Source organism: Danio rerio, chromosome 8 (assembly GCF_052040795.2).
Source record: "Danio rerio strain M-AB ecotype USA chromosome 8, GRCz13ab, whole genome shotgun sequence".
Taxonomy (NCBI): Eukaryota; Metazoa; Chordata; class Actinopteri; order Cypriniformes; family Danionidae; genus Danio; species Danio rerio.
The window spans coordinates 1,907,293-1,927,500 of record NC_141028.1 but is presented as its reverse complement, the minus strand read 5'-3'; the positions used below and the strand labels follow the sequence as shown (position 1 = coordinate 1,927,500).

The following is a 20,208-nucleotide window of genomic DNA, read 5'->3' as shown; positions in this document are numbered from 1 at the left end:
CCAATAATAAGTGAGTTTTTCCTTAAAACAAGCTAAATAATCTGCCAATGGGGTAGGCAAAATAATCTTACGTCAAAAGAAAAAACAAGATTATTTTGCTTACCCCATTGGCAGATTATTTAGCTTGTTTTAAGGAAAAACTCACTTTTTATCAGATGAAAACTCTTTACCGTATTCACTACAGCAAAACCAAACTGGCTAAAATCTACCCCAGTATAGATGAAACATGCGATCGTTGCAATTCATACAAGGCAGACCTAACCCATATGTTCTGCTCATGTGACAAACTGAGACGATTTTGGTCTTCAATATTTGAAATTTTAAACTCAGCCTTCAATTTAAGAATTCAACCAAATCCGGAAATGGCTATTTTTTGTAGTAGCAAATGAGGACATCCATGTAGCCAAAGAAATAGAAAACCCCTTTGCCTTTGTAACCTTAATAGCAAGAAGAAGAATTCTAATGGAGTGGAAATCACCAATGCCACCTAAACTGTCACTTTGGCTTAGTGATGTAATGTTATTTTTGAAAACAGAAAATAATTTAATATTTTCTCAGAGGATCAACCAAAACATTTTTCAAAACATAGGATCCTCTAATAATTTATATTGAGAGTAATGTACTCCTTCAAACATAAATTCCCAACTCCACCCCCCCCCCCTTTCTTTTTATTTATTTATTTATTTATTTGTAAATTTATTTTTATTTTATTCTCATTTTTATTATTATTATTTTTTATTATTAATAATATATTTTTTATTTAAAGCATTTCCTTTTTATAATAATTTTTATTATGTTTATTTGTCTCTGTTTCTAATTCATGTATGGTTAAAAAAAATACCTGTCATTGAATACCTTTATTGTACTGTACCTTTTGTCAAAAACACACAAAAAAAATCCAATAAAAAATCATTATTTCATAACAAAAATGCTATTAATTTAATTGAATATAATTAATAAGTGAAATAGGAATGCAAATATGTTATATGCACATATGCAAAAGGCGTCATTAATCGCATTCAATATAAAGTTTGTTTTGACAGAATACACTACCTGACAAGAGTCTCGTGGCCTATCCAAGTTTAAGGAACAGCCACTACTAACTTGACTTCTAGTTGATGATTTGGTATCAGAAGTGTCTTATATTAAAGGCAAAGGCCTCTAGATTTTGCTTATTTGAGCACAATAAAATCTGATCATGCCTTGATTATTAATGATTTCATTAGGACAGTAAGCTCTGACTCTGCTCTGGTCACTGAACAGGAATAATGTCCAGTATAGAATATAAAGTCCTGCTGCAGTGGAGACAGAATGAATATTGTGTGTGACTCCATCATGAGCTTGGAGGACTGCATCCCTACATCTCTGACATGACTCACATCACTGATTAATAAAGTCATCTGGAACGGCAAAGAAAGCCTTCAGCAGGACTCCCAGAGCTCATCAAGAGACCTTGTGTTCATCTTCAACGCCTCCTCCTTCATCTTAACTCAATAATGTTTATACCTGGTGACTGGGCTGGCCAATCCTGGAGCAGCTTGACCTTCTCTGCTTTCAGGAGCTTTGATGTGGAGGCTGAAGTATGAGAAGGAGCGCTATCCTGCTGGAGAATTGTCCCTCTGCTGTGGTTTGTAATGTAATGGGCAGCACAGATGTCTTGATACCTCAGGCTGTTGATGTTGATCATCCACTGCAGATCTCTCCATACTGAATGAACCCCAAACCATGATTTGTCCTTCACCAAACTTGACTGATTTTTGTGAGAATCTTGGCTCCAGTAGGTCTTCTGCAGTGTTGGTGATGATTGGGATGCAGATCAACAGATGATTCAGCAGAGAAATCCACCTTCTGACACTTTAACACACGATCAACTAGAGGTCAAGATATTATTTGTTGCTCAAACTGTAAATACACACGTGCGTTATATTCAAATATAAAATAAAGATGTATAAAATGCAAATGATAAACCTCAAATCACAAATGTATTAGTTGGAGTTTTTTTTCCCACAGAAAATGTCAATTTGTCCAAAATGTAGTGAATAAACTGTGATAACGTGAGAAATGTTGCAGCATCTGAATAATGCATTTTAATAAATAATCTTGTCTTCAATTAGCATTGCACTAATTAGAAAACAAAACCCCAGTGCACTGATCTGGTGGCCGGTTCTTCAAGACGCCTGGAGTATGTGTGTGTGTGTGTGTGCACAGTAAGTGAAAGTGAAGGAGTGTGTGACGAGTAATTAATGTGAACACGAAGGCCTTCAATCAGATCTGGAGCTGCTTTAACAGAGTCTCTAATGCTGGAGAGAGTCTCTTTGAAGAGTCACACAGCCGGAGCCTTTAAATGAAGAATAAAGATGAAGTCGACAGAACACTTGACCTTTATGACAGAACACAACACGTCCAATAATGAGTGTGTGTGTGTCTCCTCCTTTAGATACTCAGAAACACACCATTAGAGCCGCCGCTGCTGTTTGAGTTTCCATTAGGCTGCACTGTACATCCTTACAGCATCGTCATTGTAATGTGTGCATTCATTTCTAATACACTCAAAACGCAGAATTACATTAGCTGTGCGTTTATCTGAAAATAACAGCACACCTTATAATGTCAGCCAATTAGAATCAAGCATTCAACAGTTTAGTTATAAATGTGTTTAAATGCGGCTTGCATATCTGAATATCTGACGTATCAGATGAAAATTCTGATGTAGAAGTGGATCAGAACGACAGAAAAATGGGATCTCATGCAGATTTGTGTGTTGTAGTTGTGAACCATGCCATAATGTCAATTCATAATCATAGTCAGATGTGACCAAAAGTGACGTACCACAATATTCTTTAAATATTTCTATTATTATATTTATTTATACAATAAAATTTCTATTTTGCTTCTAATTTTCCTTTAATAAAATACCATTACATTGAATAACATTACATTAAATTAAATTAAATAACATTACATAAAATAAAATAAAGTAAATAAAAATGAAATTAAAAGTATATAAAATTACATTAAATAAAAAAAAAACAAATTAACAATTAAATTAAATTAAAATAAATTAAATTAAACTAAAATGTATTACATTACATAAAATAAAACAAAGAAAAATAAATTAAAAGATTTAAAATTAAATTTAATTTAATTAAAAAAATAATTTAATTAATAAATAAATAAATCAAGTTAATTTAAGTTAAGTTAAATTAAGTTAGGGTAAATTAAATTAAAATGCATTACATTACATACAAATAAATTAAATTAAAATAAACATTACATATAATAAAATAAAATAAAATTTAAAAATTACATAAATTACATTAAATGAAGTTAAATGAAATGAAATTAAAATTTAATTAAATTACATTAAAATAAAATTTAAATTTAAATAAACAAACCTAAACTAAAATAAAATAAAATACAATAAAATAAAATTTAATTAAATTGAATAAATTAAAATGCATTACATTACATAAAATAAAACAAAAATATAAATTTAAAAAGATTTAAGTTTAAATAACATAAATTTGAAAAAATAATTAAATTAAGTTAAATTAAAATGGATTACATTAAATAAAAATAAAATAAATTTAATTAAAATAAACATTCATTACATAAATAAAAATAAAATAAAATAAATTTAATACAAATGTAATTTAATTACATTAAAATAAAATATTAAAAAGTTAAATTAAAGTAAAATTAAATTAAATTAAATTAAATTAAATTAAATTAAACTAAACTAAACTAAACTAAACTAAACTAAACTAAACTAAACTAAACTAAACTAAAATTAAATTAAATTAAATTAAAAGCTAGAACCAATCATAATAGGTTACTAATCATAATGTGGTAATGTGAAAGCTTCACTATACAAAAAAGAATACATGAAATAATAACAACAACATGCCCCCCTCCCCCCCAACCCATTTTATAAACATGAGAGCGACTTGATTCATTCTGTAATGTTGGGAGAATCAAACTGCTTGACAAAATGATTCACTGATTTGAATCACTCAATGAGACTATGCAGATTTTGCGTTGTAGTTGTGAATCATGTCATAAAGTCAAATCATAACCATAGTCAGATGTGACCAAAACTGATAATAATTGATGGAAAAGCATGATCATCAAATCTAAATCACGACGAGACTCTTTAACACGTCAAATTATTTAAAATGAAGTAAATCAAGAACATGAGCTCGGGGAAAACAGCAGAGCTTTCAGACGCCCAAACATTCCTGACGTACCACATTATATTTCTATTTTCCTTCTACAAAAGGCCTGGTATGAAATATATCCTACAGTTAAAACAGTATAAACACTTATTTTCTATGGACAGACATGTACCCAATCCAGACGGCAGAAAGGCGGAGGAATTATGGGACAGGGCAGATAATAGACTGGAGGAGAGCAGCCAAACACAGCAGATTCTGTCAGCGTGAGGATGGTGTTTGTGTTTAAAGGCAGATCTCCAGACGGGACGCTCACAATCCAGACACACACAGTTCAGCAGGTTTACACTCAACACCATACACTGTACAGTAACTTTAGCAAGATGGTATTTTTACTGAATTAATATGCAAAAATGATGGAATAAATTAAAACTTGTGATCCATTCTGGGACATAAATAAAAAAACAATCAGACACTTTTGGGTCTAAATTTAGTTAATAAAACATTTATATTTTTACCACTTCACTAACAAACACTTAGCTCTTTTCATCTAAATGTGTTTATGAATTATGTCAAATTAATTGTGTTTGAAAGCATCTTCAAAGCATGCATTATTTAATAAACTGAGACTGTTTTTGAGCAAACAGAACTTACAAATACAAAATCACTAGTTATTGCTTTTCAGCTAAAAAGGAAAGTATAATGAAGGTAATGAATTGCTTGTTAATTTTAGCTAATTTAATTACAAGCAACTTAGAACTTACTTGCCTTAAATTGTATATACACTCACTGGCCACTTTATTAGGTACACCTTACTAGTAGCCTTCAGAACTGCCTTAATCCTTCATGGAGATTCAACAAAGTACTGTAAATATTCCTCAGAGATTTTGCTCCATATTGACATGATAGCATCACGCAGAAAGCATTGTCGGCTGCACATCCATAATGTGAATCTCCACCACATCTCAAAGGTGCTCTATTGGATTGAGCTCTGGTGACTGTGGAGGCCATTTGAGTACAGTGAACTCATCGTCATGTTCAAGAAACCAGTCTGAGATGATTCATTCATTCATACATTTTCTTTTCAGCTTAGTCTCTTTATTAATCCGGGGTCGGCACAGCAAAATGAACCGCCAACTTATCCAGCACATGTTTTACGCAGCGGATGCTCTTCCAGCTGCAACCCATTACTGGGAAACACCCATACACTCTTATTCGCACACATACACTACGGTCAATTTAGCTTACTCAATTCACCAACAGTACACCACATATCTTTGTACTTGTGGGGGAAAACCCACCAGTAGGAAACCCACACCAACACCAGGAGAACATGCAAACTCCACAAAGAAACCCCAACTGACTTAGCAGAGGCTTGAACCAGCGACCTTCTTGCTGTGAGGCTATTGTGCTAGCCCGCTGCGCAACTGTGACGCCCTGTTTTGAATTATATATTGTTTAAAATGCAAGTGGTAATAAAAAATAAATAAAAAAATAATAAAAATGTAAAGGATCATGAGTTTAAATTCACATTGACATGATTTATGTGGATTTATGTTGATCTTTACTAATTAGTCGAGTGATTAAAGGATATATTTAGAAAATAAGTTACTTATCAGACAAAGTAATTAGAACACAAGTCATTTAAATTCAATTGCGATTATTTATTTAGCAACTACATCCTTTTTTTAACTAACAACGACTACGTTCACATGGACATCAGTAATAGAATGATTTGCCTTAATCTGAATAACACAATAACATGATGATGGTGTTTACACCAGCTGCTTTTTAAATGTTCCTTTCATAATCCTGTTTTACATGTTATAGCACATAATTCGATTAACATCGAGTCAGCATGCTATCCACATTTTCTCTGGAGTTTCATGTAATTTTGGTTGTTTCATTTTTAATTTGTTGACTTTGACTGCAGCTTTACTTTCATTTAAAAACATTTCGTTCATGCCCCCGTGACAAACTGAGGCCCCGTTTACAATAATGCGTTTTAGTTTGAATACGCATGAGTTTTGCTACGGTTACGCTATTCGTCCACACTACACTGGAGTTTGAGCGCCGGAAACGGAGCATTTTGGAAACGCTGGAGAGGCTGTTTTCATTCTGAAGCGCTGCTGCTCAGTCTCAGTGTTAATGAGGGAAAACGGAGACATCTGGAAACGGAGGCGGGGCTGCTGAGATTCACTACCTGATTGGGGCTTTTGTGTCACTGCGTATCCTTCCCTTATTCGTCAAGCTTCTATCACATGACTATAACACATGGCTTTAACGCTTCTGGAAGACAGCAGACCAGCCTTCACTGTAAACAACAACATGGGCACAGAAATGGAGCGTTGTTTGCACTGTTGTCTGTTTTAGGCGCCATTGTGCAGTTATTTATTTGTTACGTTTCAAGAGTTCACACTTAGCTGATGATTGGTAATAAGCTAGTTTGGCATGCTGTCCCAGGAGAGAGCCCCGAGCTCATGAGAGCCTTGAGCCCGGGGCTCCCTCCCATTGCAGGGCGAGAGGGGAGTTTGAGCTGGGGTAGATCTCGAGAACCCCCCTCCCTTCTGCTGCGTGAGGGTTGCTAAGGTGATGCGTTGCTGATAGAATTGAATCAAATTTGGTGTTAATTTGGATTAGTCAATTTACTTAAGTGTCATGTTTTTGGGAGTGTGGGAGGAAACCGGAGGACCCGGGGGAAACACACGCAAGCACGGGGAGAACATGAACTCCACACGAAAATGCTGACCGTTTGGGTAGATGCCCGAAGCGGAGGCATTTTGCTGTGAGGCTGCAGTGCTAGCCACTGGGCCGCCGTGCTGCCCTGTAGACAAAGGAGGAGGCGAAGGGGTGGAAGGGGGGATTCTTCAAGACGAAGATGACTAAAGGTAAGGTGTTTGGTTATTTATACTTGGTTAGGAGTAGTCTGATTGGTGGTTCATACATTAGCTTGACTCGGGGCCAGCCGTGTCAATCATAAGCACGTGATCCTCTCGAAATTAGTTTATGAATAAACTTCACTTAGCAACAACTCGACCTCGTCATCTGTCCACAAAAATGCCTCTCTTGCTTTCTTTGCCATCACGTTCATTGTTTAACTGGCGTTTGTTGACTAACAATAACCAAATGCCAAGTGAGACGCATGCTTTCTGTTTATACTAGAGCGCGCATGCCCAGAGTGCGCCAATGGTCACGTGATATACGTTTTTGGTTGGCGTAGTGTGGACGGAGATATGTTTAGAAACGCTAGTGTGGACGCGGATCGTTTTTGATCTAAAACGCTATTTTAAAACTAACACTAGTGTAAACAGGGCATGAGGTATGGGATGAGAGTATGAGTTAAGGACTGCAGGAAGAGTGTTGATTTGATGGAATTTAATAGCGCACGCTGAATGGGAGAAAGGGAAAAACTCTTCACTGACTCGGTAGGTGCAAAGAATAGTGTCAAACAGCCGTGTGTGTGTTTGGACTGGTCTGTCACAAAATGTGGTGAAAGTCCTACATGACGGTAATATTTTGATTGTGGTGTTAACCAGTGGTGAAAGGAATAGTGAAAAACCATACTAAAGTAGAAGTACCATTACCTGCCTAAAAATGTAGTGCAGTAGAGTAAAAGTATCTGCTGTGAATATTACTCAAAGTAGGAGTAAAAAGTAGCCCCTTCAAAAGTACTCAAGAGTAGTGAGTAGCGAGTATTATGCTGGGAAAAGCTGATGGGTTTACATGTAAATAGTGGATGTGTGTAAACGTAAGATTCTGTAGTGCGAGTATTATGCTGGGAAAAGCTGATGGGTTTACATGTAAATAGTGGATGTGTGTAAACGTAAGATTCTGTAGTGCATTTAGTGATTGCCCAGCAGGCGCACAACATCACGTTAATATTAGGTTAGATTTAGGTTGTGATGTCAGGTGACCAAAATTCAATGTCTAGCCAGCGTCTAAGGACAACGTTATTTTGATTTCTAATAATGACGTCAAATGATGTTGATATTTAGTTGATTTTAGGTTTAGACCAAAATCCAACGTCGAGCCAACATCTTAAACCACCGTCAAATACTGACATTTATTAGTCAGGTATGGCAACCAAAATCCAACATCTGATAGAGGTCATAGTGGCAACGTCCACACAACTTCAAGCTGTAACTTCAAACTTCAAGTTGGGGGGGGCGTGATTAGGGGGCCCCACGTCGTCGCAATTTTTAATAATTGACGATCCAGGAACCACAATAAACTCTTGGGAACAACTGTGGTCGGAACCAAAGTTCACAGGTCTGTGTTCTCTGAACTTCGCTCAAGCGGTGGACTACTTCATTTTGATTGCTTGCCGCCGAACCGCGTCATAGCCAATGAAGACGCGTCGATGTTTCTCGCCGCCGGTTATCGTTAAAAAATGAATGACTTCTGGCAACTTTGACGCTCTCGCCGCTTTCGGTTTGTGATCGCTCCTCAGTTTGTGAAGGATTCACAGCGTTTTCGCTTCATCCCGCCTCCTTTCCCCGCTCCTCAATTTGTGACATTGATATATACACTAGATATTGCATAGGGACCCTGAGCATGCGTCTATGGCGCCGCCACATTGGTACAGTGCTCCCAGGACAAATGTCATTCAACCGCACTAGTCAAGACAGTGTTATTACGTGAAGATGCGGGACTTTAGCGCTGTCTACGGGTGTAGTAACGAGCAAACAAAGAAAACAAAGCACAAAGGCAGAACATTTCATAGGTTATATTCAGTTTTTTTCTGTTTTTGTAAGTTCTGAAATTTGTGCTAATCAGGTCACGTTATTGATGATAATACAGTCACTTACTGCATTCACCATACGCCAAAGCAGCTCCAACTCGCACTAAACACTCGGCTTATGCTAGTTTTGTTGAATAAAATCAGCAAACAATACATAGGAAATATGACAACGAGATGCTGCGCTGCCAGAAACTTGTATTATTGTCGGCTAGTGAAGAGCCGTTCATAACGGAGATTCAATCACAAGCGAATCGCTCCCTCCGTCAGTACGAGAAGTGAAAGCAGAAGAGGAGCTGTGTTTCAGGACATGATTAGATCAGATTTAACAGGGAGGGTGAATAATACATTTCTGTACACACAAACACAAGCTTTTTATCAGGAATGCACGTGCGGTCACTGATCCATCAATGTAGAAAAGGGATGTAAAATTATAACTTTTCATAATAAAAAAAAATGCATACTAACATCCAGGAAAACTCCCGATCATAGATATATGTGTATATGTGTATATCTCTGGCTCTGCCCACCCCGCCTTTAACTGGGGCCCCGTTGGTGATCCCTGCAGAGGGGCCTCCGCATTTTGCGCTACGCCACTCGGTACAACATCAATCTGACGTCATGTTGACGTCCTGTGTCTGCTGGGTGTTTGAGGCCATTTCAGTCATCATACAGTAAACATCAGTCATCTTCTCATCAGTGACCTGCATCTAAACTGGGTCAATGCGTGCAAGGATTTTGGACATCTTCTTGGACTCTTTTAATGCTTCCAAACAGTTTGCTGCAATTATAAATCGCCCATGTGTTGAGGTAGTTCATTATGATGCGATTTGATTGGACAGGAATCACAGGACTGATGTTTCTAATCCCCATAGGTAGGAAAAAATAAAGTAGTGGCTGCAGTTTGAAGGAAAATAGTGGAGTAAAAGTACTGATACTGCACTAAACATGTACTCAAGGGAAAGTAAAAGTACACATTTTAAAAACTACCTAATTAATTTGAGTATTAATAATTAGTTACTTATAACCACTGGTGTTTACATGTCTGTACTGCGCTTCAATAATGCAGCTCAAGCAGAAATACTCCATATGTTTTAATTCGATTTCTGTTTAGTCCGATTATGATCTTAATCAGATTAAATTGAAAATGACTGTTTATATTGCAGGCAGCGCAGTGGCGCAGTGGGTAGCACGTTCACCTCACAGCAACAAGGTCGCTGGTTCGATCCTCGGCTCAGTTAGCATTTCTGTGTGGAGTTTGCATGTTCTCCCTGCCTTCGCAAGGGTTTCCTCCGGGTGCTCTGGTTTCCCCCTTGGTCCAAAGACATGCGGTACAGGTGAATTGGGTAGGCTAAATTGTCCGTAGTGTATGAGTGTGTGTGTGTGTATGTGTGGATGTTTCCCAGAAATGGGTTGTGGCTGGAAGGGCATCCGCTGCGTAAAAACTTGCTGGATAAGTTGGCGGTTCATTCCACTGTGGTGACCCCGGATTAATAAAGGGACTAAGCCGACAAAAAAATGAATGAATGAATGACTCTTATGTTTATATTGTAGACTCTTAATCAGAGTATTGTCTTAATCATATTAAAATCGTATTATCGGTGTCTATGTGAACATACTCAGTGATTACGATGATGAAAAGACTATCCAAGGCCACAATCAAGATTTAGCTTCATCTCTGACATTTAAAAGGACAAATGCGAAACTGTTAATCACTTCTAAAACTTTCACATTTCAGCCCAAATCTCCGGTGAGACGCCGCGCTTGAACTGCCGATGCCTTTAATTTACTTTTCTCTGACAAATTAGCTTCTGGGTCCCTCGATGCTCGAGAACCTCAACAAACTCTCTTCATGCCAGATTCCCAGCGCAGCGCCGCACGGAAATAAGCCTGTTTCTGGCTTTCTGAAGAGCAAAGGAGTTTTAATAAGCAATTACAGCCTTCAATAGCAGCTCCTAATTAAAGGCATGTTAAACAAACAGTTATGAATACTGAAGAAATATTGACAATGGTTTAGGTGCCGCAAGCCGGCGGGGGAAAACCTGAGCTTATTAGAAAGCATGAAATTAATTTGACCTCGGTGTGTGTGTGAATACTCCCTCCTGCACTGCTATAACTAACACACGTCAAGCGGTCAGCCAGACAAGACTGTCCTCAATAACATCAGCCATTCTGGAGAGATCAACAGGCAATACAGCCGTCTAGTGCACTTCACTTACATAAAAATAACATCAATTAAGAGTATACCCAAGTAAATAATTAAGTGGGAAATTAGTTCAACATAAGGTATACCATTCAGAGAAGCTGAGAAATTGTAAATATGAAACAATATTAAAGTATGCAACATGGTGTCACTCATTTAATAAAATTTTATGCATTAATACATACACCCTCCAGCCACTATATTAGGTACGCACGGGGTGTATCTGAGGTGCACGGGTATGTTTGTTTTCTGCGCACATGCTCAGTTTGCTTTTTGATTAAGTTACAGTGCTTTCACCAGCTTTGGTTTGGTTGCACTTTTAGAATAACGTCTTTATTCTGGAATTATCACTCTGATTAAACACACTTGCATATAAAGTAAATCGTATGTCAAAGCAATTACTGGGGCACTGGTGACTTTTACTGGGGCACGTGCCCCGGTAAATGGGGTCCAGCGGCGCCCCTGCTTTGAACGTGGCATGGTTGTTGCTGCCAGACAGGCTGCTCTGAGTATTTCAGAAACTGCTGATCTACTGGGACTTTCACGCACAACCATCACTAAGGTTTACAGAGAATGGTCTGATAAAGAGGAAATATCCAGTGAGCGGCAGTTCTGAGGGTGCAAGTGCCTTGTTGATGAGGTCAGAGGAGAATGGCCAGACTGGTTCCAGCTGATAGAAAGGCAACAGTAACTCAAATAAGCACTCGTTACAACCGAGCTCTGCAGAAGAGCATCTCTGAACACACAACACGTCCAACCTTGAGGCGGATGGGCTACAGCAGCAGAAGAGCACACCGGGTGCCGCTCCTGTCAGCTAAGAACAGGAAACTGAGGCTACAATTCACACAGACTCACCAAAACTGGACAACAGAAGATTGGAGAAACGTTGCCTGCTCTGATGAGTCTCCATTTCTGCTGACACATTCGGATGCTCGGGTCAAAATTTGGCCTCAGCAACATGAAAGCATGGATCATCCTGCCTTGTATCAGCAGTTCAGGCTGGTGGTGGTGGTGTAATGGTGTGGGGGAGATTTTCTTTGGGTCCATTAGTACCAATTGAGCATCAACGCCACAGCCTACCTGAGTATTGCTGCTGACCATGTCCATCCCTTTATGAGCACAGTGTCTCCATCTACTGATGGCTACTTCCAACAGGATAACGCAGCATGTCATAAAGCTCAATAATCTCAGACTGCTTTCTTGAACATGACGATGAGTTCACTGTACTCAAATGGCCTCCACAGTCACCAGAGCTCAATCCAATAGAGCAGCTTTGGGATGCGGGAGATTGGCATCATGGATGTGCAGCCGACAAATCTGCAGCAACTGTGTGATGCTATCAGAAGAGGGCAGAGCCTGTGCGTCGGCATAGCAGCAGACTCAAAAACAAGACTAACATCCTATGCTAATGAGGGAGAGATGGGCACTAGTGGGTGAGAATGTCAATCAAAGTGCTTCATTCATCAAGTCTGATTATAAAACATGCAGTTAATTCATTTTCACCATTAGAGGCTGGAGATATGCACACACTGCTGACACACAACTGTGTTTAAACCCCTTATATTGTGCATAATTAAACGATCCAAAGACACCATTTTTTGTAATTTCAGCTTAAACTGAAGAATATTCCAGCCAGACGGTACTGAATACACAAAAGCCTTCATAACCAATTCAGTGCAAACAAAAGAAACAGAGGCAGAATAAAAATTCAGAGAATAAAGGAAGCATTTCTCCGAAGTGTTCTGTTGTGTCAGACAGCAGAGATATGAAGGCAACATCTCCAAGATGGCCTTGCAAACAATTATACATTTACACTGAGAATACAGATGAAGGCGACGCAGTACGTAGTGCTGTTGCCTCACAGCAAGAAGGTCGCTGGTTCAAGCCTTAGATGAGTCACTTGGCGTTTCTGTTTGGAGTTTGCATGTTCTCCTCGCGTTCATGTGGGTTTCCTCCGGGTTCTCCGGTTTCCCCCACAGTCCAAAGACATGCGGTACAGGTGAATTGGGTGAGCTAAATAGTCCGTAGTGTATGAATGTGAATGAGCGTGTATGGATGTTTCCCAGATGGGTTGCGGCTGGAAGGGCATCCAGAGCGTAAAACGTCCTGGATAAGTTGGCGGTTCATTCCGCTGTGGCGACTCCTGATTAATAAAGGGACTAAGCCGAAAAGAAAATGAATGAATGAACGAATGAATACAGACGAAAAAGCAGCTCAGTTTTACTTGTTGAACAAATCCAAAAGAATTATACTTAAACACTATTCAATTCAGCTTTATTTGTATAGCGCTTTTACAATGTAGATTGTGTCAAAGCAGCTTCACACAGAAGATCATAGTGAATTGAAACAGTGTAGTTCAGTTTTCAGTGTTTAAGTTCAGTTTAGCTCAGTTCAGAGTGGTTTAATATTCACTAATGAGGGTCTAAACACTGAAGAGCAAATTCATCCATGCACAGCTCTATAGCTCCCAAACCAAGCAAGCCAGTGGTGACAGTGGAGAAACAAACTCCACCAATTGACGAAAACACTAGAATAAAAGACAGACTAGAATACATTTAAATCACTTTTTAGTAAAGCACACACTCAGTGCATCACATAGCGGTAACACAGGTTTTGTAGTGGTTTTCTTGGTTTTTCTCTTACTAAATCAAACTCAGTCTGGAGGTTATGAATATCAGAAGAATATACTTTATTGTCGACAACAAAGGAGAACTTTCAGGAGACCCCAGTAGCATCTTTGTCTGAAAAATTCTGTCTCACTCATCTTCTGCCCTCCTTAAATACTCTGTTTTTTCCTTTGTTGTACATATGTCAGACAAGATCCCTCCTAGTTTAACCCTTGACTCCAAATTCCACCTCTGTCATCTGTTTTTCCCTTATTTCTACATATGTCACACAAATTCCACATAGATTAACCCCTGACCCAAACCTGGTAACTATATAACTTATCCAGTTCTTGTGATATGGTAATTCTTCTAATGGTATGCAAGTCTACAAGCAGATTATATACATACAATTTGAATATATATATTAACTTCACACTTTAAAGAGTATAAAATCCACTTCAGTTTCTGCATCTTGTTTATATACACTATTAACTAGAGCTGCACAATTAATCGTTAAAAGATGGCGATCTCGATTCGACCCCTTAGACGATCTTAATCCAGCATTTCTGCGATTCTGTCAATCATATTTGATAAGTTCAGGAAAAGAAGAAAAGGCGGCTGCACGAGTCTTTTCATTGTTTCACACACGTTGCTCAGTGACATTGACACCTCCAAATGATGTTGAAAGAGTCACATACTGTATTCATAAGGTATAATTCACCTAAAAATGTAATGTTTGTTTTAATATAATGATGTTTTCGCGATCGGGATATCACACGTAACGTGAGCTGCAGACCGTGAGCTGTTATCACAGAGAGGACGCGTGCGTTCTACTTAATGATAGACGTGCACGCGTCTACTTTAGTGAACAGAACATGCATATGTTGCGAGTAACAGGTAAAACAGTTGTAAATGATATTCAGTTTGTGGCACAGAGTGATCGTTTGGGAGCCGCGCGCGAAGTATGAACAAGCACTTAGCAGTGAAAATTAAACCGAAAGTGTGCACTTCATTTACATGATCATATCGCATTTTAGAATTATGATCACGGCAAGCATTTGATGTTTTTTTCTTTTATAGCGAACACACAGTTGTGCATGAAAATAAATGTTTACAATGTCAGAATAACTACTCTAGCCTATATATATGAACCTAAAGGACCACATGTCACTCCGCTGCTCATCCGTTTGCACTGGCTGCCAGTTGCTGCTCGCATCAAATTCAAAGCTCTGATGTTTGCTTACAAAGTGACTTCTGGCTTTGCTCCTTCTTATCTGCTCTCACTTCTGCAGATGTATGTGTCCTCCAGAAACTTGCGTTCTGTGAATGAACGTCGCCTCGTGGTTCCATCCCAAAGAGGGAAGAAATCACTTTCGCGAACGATCACGCTCAATCTGCCCAGTTGGTGGAATGAACTCCCTAACTGCATCAGAACAGCAGAGTCACTCGCTATTTTCAAGAAACCACTAAAAACTCAACTATTTAGTCTCCACTACACTTCCTAATCTGCAATTGCCTCTTTGAATATCACACTAACTGTACAAAAAAAAAAAAAAAACTAATACTACTAATACTTCCCTTCTTAGACTTTACAGACCTGAAACTTGCCTTTAGCACTTCTTCATTGTTGCTCTTATAGATGTGTAAATTGCTTCCTTGTCCTCATTTGTAAGTCGCTTTGGATAAAAGCGTCTGCTAAATGACTAAATGTAAATGTAAATATTGTTGAATATAATCTGATAATGGCAAATGTCTGATTTTACCAGAGAATTAAATTGTCTAATATGACAGATTGCAAGCATATATCTCAAACATAATAATTCAACATCAGAATTATTAAAAGAATAGATTAATATAGAATAGAATTATTTATAGAGGCCAGTAGACCTACACATAATATTATTATGGATGTTGTGCCATGTTTGTTTTTACCATACCTTTATTTTACATCTACAGAATCATGAGAAAATTGTGATCTTTATTTTAAGCAAAAAAATAAATAAAAATTGCGATTCTCATTTAAGCCATAATCGTGCAGCTCTACTATGAACAGCAGCTTCGCTAATTATTCTCTTTATTCTCTATTTCCACCTGGGCATATTCATCCCGCAGCTCCCAGAGATTATGCAGCGCCATTGATCCAATCCAAGACCTGTGAAGAGATGATCCCAAGGTTTCCATAATCCTGGACCAGGCCGTATCCTGAGCTGCTGCTGTGGTGGTCATGCAGGAGTGGAGAGCATGTGACTGATTCCTGTGACGCTCCAGGGACAGACGAGACTTTGCTGACGTCCAGCGTTCTCCAGCACCTAGACTGCAGCTCTGCACAAGCCGTTTGGTCAGAGGAGAAATGATCGTGCCCAACTGAGACTGGTCTCTCTCCGGGTTTTTATCCTTTACTTTCGCCAGTTGGTGAAGTTTTTTCCTCCCCTGTCACCACTGGCTTGCTTGGTTTGGACTTGTGGAGCTGTGCATGGATGGATTCACTCCTCAGTGTTTGGACTTTCAGCAGTGAATATTAAACTACACTGAACCAAATTGAACTTAAACACTGAATACTGGACTGACACTGTTTCAGTTCACTATAATCTTCAATGTGAAGCTGCTTTGACACAATCTACATTGTAAAAGCGCTAGAGAAATAAAGCTGAATTGAATGCATATAAATATAATGTACTGCTCTAAATCTCCCAGTAATCAGTTTTTAGAGACAGATATGTCACAAATATTGCTCTATATTTTGAGAAGACACTATTATTATTATTATTATTTTATTTTTTTTAAATTAAAAGATAAACATGTATTTTACCCTTGTAAAGCTTGTAAAGCTTTGTTCACTTATTGGAAAAAAAATGCATTATTAAGGAATTATTCTCTTCCAGATCAGAACTGATGTATTAAGCTTTAAACTAACAATGCTGTATTTTAAAATGATATAAACGAACCTTTCAACTCACAACACTCTAGTTTTGCATCCAATACAGAAAATAATCGAGTTTTTCATTTCATTTTCCTTCACCTGAGTGGTTTATTTATCAGGGGTCGCCACAGCGGAATGAACCGCCAACTATTCCTGCATGTTTTACGCAGCAGATGCCTTTCCAGCCGCAACCCAGCACTGGGAAACACCCATACGCACACAGACTCATTCATTACGGCCAATTTAGCTGATCACTTCCCCTATAGTGCATGTGTTTGGACTTGTGGTGTCAACCGGAGCACCTGGAGGAAACCCACGCTAATGGGAGAACATGCAAACTCCACACAGAAACACCAACTGACCCAGCCGTGACTCGAACCAGCAACCTTCTGTCAGTTAGGCCACAATGTGACACCATTAAGCCAAATTTATGGTAAGATTTTAAATCCAACAAACTGATTTTGCAACACTGGAGTTTTATTTCCAGGACGCTGCTTGGAAAGGGTCAACAAATGTGTACGTGCACCAGAAATAAAGATGATTAGACAATCTCAATTTCGCATGCATTATAAACCAAACTCAACATGACTGATGCATGTGATTTTCTTCCAAGCTTCGCCTCGTGATGCCAAAGAGAAACAGACTTCAAACATTTGCTGAACTCCATCACACACACACACACACACACGGCAGATTTATATCAGACTGGAGACTCTTATATTAGACACAACAGGGTAGAAGGTGCTCTTTTGATAGCATGAATCACCGCCGATATTGAATCCATCGGGCTGCAAATGCATTTCAGAAAGTGTCCTAATGAAGAAATGAAATATGCACGAGACGCTGCCAAATTACACAAGCGTTTGACACCGCGACGGCACTAGGGTGTGTTTGATGAATGTGCGGCTGTGTATGGTAACCAGATCCATGTGTTGTGATAAATACCAAAACACGAAAACCTCCCAGAACATGGGAGACATTTGCAGCTTTCAGTTTTTTCTTTCTCATCTGCAGACGATTCGTCAATAATCCATCGGCGTTCTTGGCTCAGATCTGCACATTCCCTCTTAAAGGTCCCACATAAAATTAAATGTTTTTTTAGATGATAGAATCAGTACTGTCGATGTTTAGGAGATCTATAAGCTAGTGCGCACCAAAACAGTGACCAAAAAGCAAAGAAAGAAATGAAAGATTTATGTATTTATAAAGAATAATAAATAAATAATTTCCCAGAGATGGGTTGCAGCTGGAAGGGCATCCGCTGCGTAAAAAGTTGCAGGATAAGTTGGCGGTTCATACCACTGTGGCGACCCTGGATTAATAAAGGGACTAAGCCGGCAAGAAAATGAATGAATGAAGAAATAAATAAATCTGTGGGTGTTTTACTGTGTTGTTTACAGTGGACAGCTGATTCCTAAACACATTTATATTATTCACATTCTCAGTTCCGTGATTTTTTTTTCTACATAGGCATTTAATTCATGAACATAAAACATTTATGTCTACTTAATATTAAAATTAAAGGAAATAGAATAGCAATGTTGTATGTGGCTCTTACTAATCAACTGAAATCATTACACACATTTACAATTGCAAAAATAACACCAAGACGACCACATTTTAATCCAGTACTATTAGATTATAAATTTATTTGTAACATTATTAATTAAAAAAAGAGAACAGATATCAAATTAAATCCAACCCAAATGTGGCGGTGAAGTAACTGAACAAAACACTAATAGATCAGTAAATAATAAATGATGAAACTGGTTGCATTTAAAGACATACTTACCAGCAGGGCTTTACATTAACCCCCGCCATCCCGCCAAATGCGGGTAGATTTCAGCTTTGGCGGGTTGGACAGCCGCTCCCACTAGCCACTTTGGCAGGTTGGAAATAATTTTCACATTGTAGTTTTCTCAAAGCAGGGTTTGACAATAAGGATGGCCCAATATATGCGCAAATTCCTTTGCGCTACTTAATATCGACATTAAAATGGGTTTAAATATATATTTTTATTCATACTGCTTTTTTACTCTCACTCAAGTAGCTTTTAAAGGTGCCATACGTCAGTTTTTGACTCTTATAAAGCATAAAACACCATAATATGCTTGCAGATATTTGAGAATCATGCTCAGTGAACATTCTTGTTTATCTGAACAATGCTGAAGTCAGATATTCTGCTTTGAATATGTGCGTTATGTGCTGGAACGGCTGTTTTGTTTTGGTCTCTTTAATCCGCCCAATGCCAGTTTAGCCATGTATATTTCAGCACCAGGGTTGCCTTGGTGGAAAACAGCATATTTCATTCGTTCTGTCAGTCAGGAAGGCTCTTAAATTGTGTGACCGCGACCGAAATGCGACCTCCAGTGGACAGTAGCAGACTCCGAAATGAGATGCAGATTCAGAGTTCCACATCAGGTGGTTATTAATTAGCAAATAATATAAATATTAGGAGCGTAAACATTAGGTGAGCAGGTCACATTGTAACCCTGTATCCTCAACACGCTATGTGATGCAGTGATAAGCAATTTGGCTGTTTGCACCAGACAGAACAGGACAGAAATGTAAACACAGCCACTCAGAAGCACAGAATAGTGCACTCACTGCACTCCAGCACAATGCTAAGGTTTGTAATCTAATGAACACGTTAAAGCTCTTGAACATGATTAAATGTAGATGCTGTATCACTGATATGTGTTGGTTTGCACCGAGTCTCAGTTCTGAAGTTCAGTTTCAGGTGGTTTATTTTATTGACCAGATCTGAGGTGAACAATCTGCTGCTGCTTTCAGTAATATGGCAATAAATGTTATGTCGAATATCATTTAAACTCCCATTATTAGCATTTAACACTGAATAAAGCACATGAGCTGAACCTGAGCTGATCACTGTCAGTTTTCTGCTGCTCTGCTGTGAGAAATAGAAGCCGTTTCTATTGATTCGAGGTGTTGATTAGAACAAAACATGGAAAAACATGAAAACATGGACTTTTAACATGGAAAATATTCCTTACACCATGTGCTGTTGCTTTTATTTAGAAAACGACTTAAGTCAGCCTTTAGTCTCGACAGTCAGGCTCCTGTTGGTGTCCTTAATCTGGCAACCTGCACTTGCGTGTGTTTTAAACCAGAGGTGCAATACCTAGTTCAACCACTGGGTGATAATCACTTTTACTTGAGTACAGATTTTGGATACTCTACCCCCCCTCTGGTAAAATATGGGGTCCTTTTTTATTTTTGGGTGAACTATTCCTCTAATTTTACATGCTATATGGTCAGTATTGCTGTACAGCTGTATGTTATATGCTAACTATTCCTCTAATGTCCTTCAATACTCCATATTTTAGGAGTGTATTATCCAGAGAGTGTCTGATATTTCCTGCACAAAACTTCAGGGACGTCTAGTGTGCGAGCTGAAGTAATAAAGGACAAACACACACTCCGGTCAAGGACTTCTCCCTCTCTGAATGCAATAAGTGGTGTGGTGTCGGGCCGGGGGAGCCGCTTAAGAGCTGCTTTACCTTATTACATTAGCTGTTTGCTTAGCAGAGGCTCCCGTTCTGAGCGTC

The 20,208-nt window shown here is 38.4% G+C and overlaps 1 protein-coding gene across 3 annotated transcripts in view; it reads right to left on the bottom strand.

Annotated features, from left to right (window-relative positions):
* Positions 1-20,208, bottom strand: part of fbxl17 (F-box and leucine-rich repeat protein 17) — a 379,419-nt gene that overhangs the window by 228,234 nt on the left and 130,977 nt on the right. The window contains exon 8 of one of the 3 annotated variants that reach the window (XR_015497410.1): positions 5,232-5,342. The exons of the other annotated variants lie outside the window; for them this stretch is intronic. The gene's annotated coding sequence lies outside the window, so the exon portion shown is untranslated. Of the gene's footprint in view, positions 1-5,231; positions 5,343-20,208 lie in introns of those variants that run through there. 3 annotated transcript variants of the gene reach the window in all.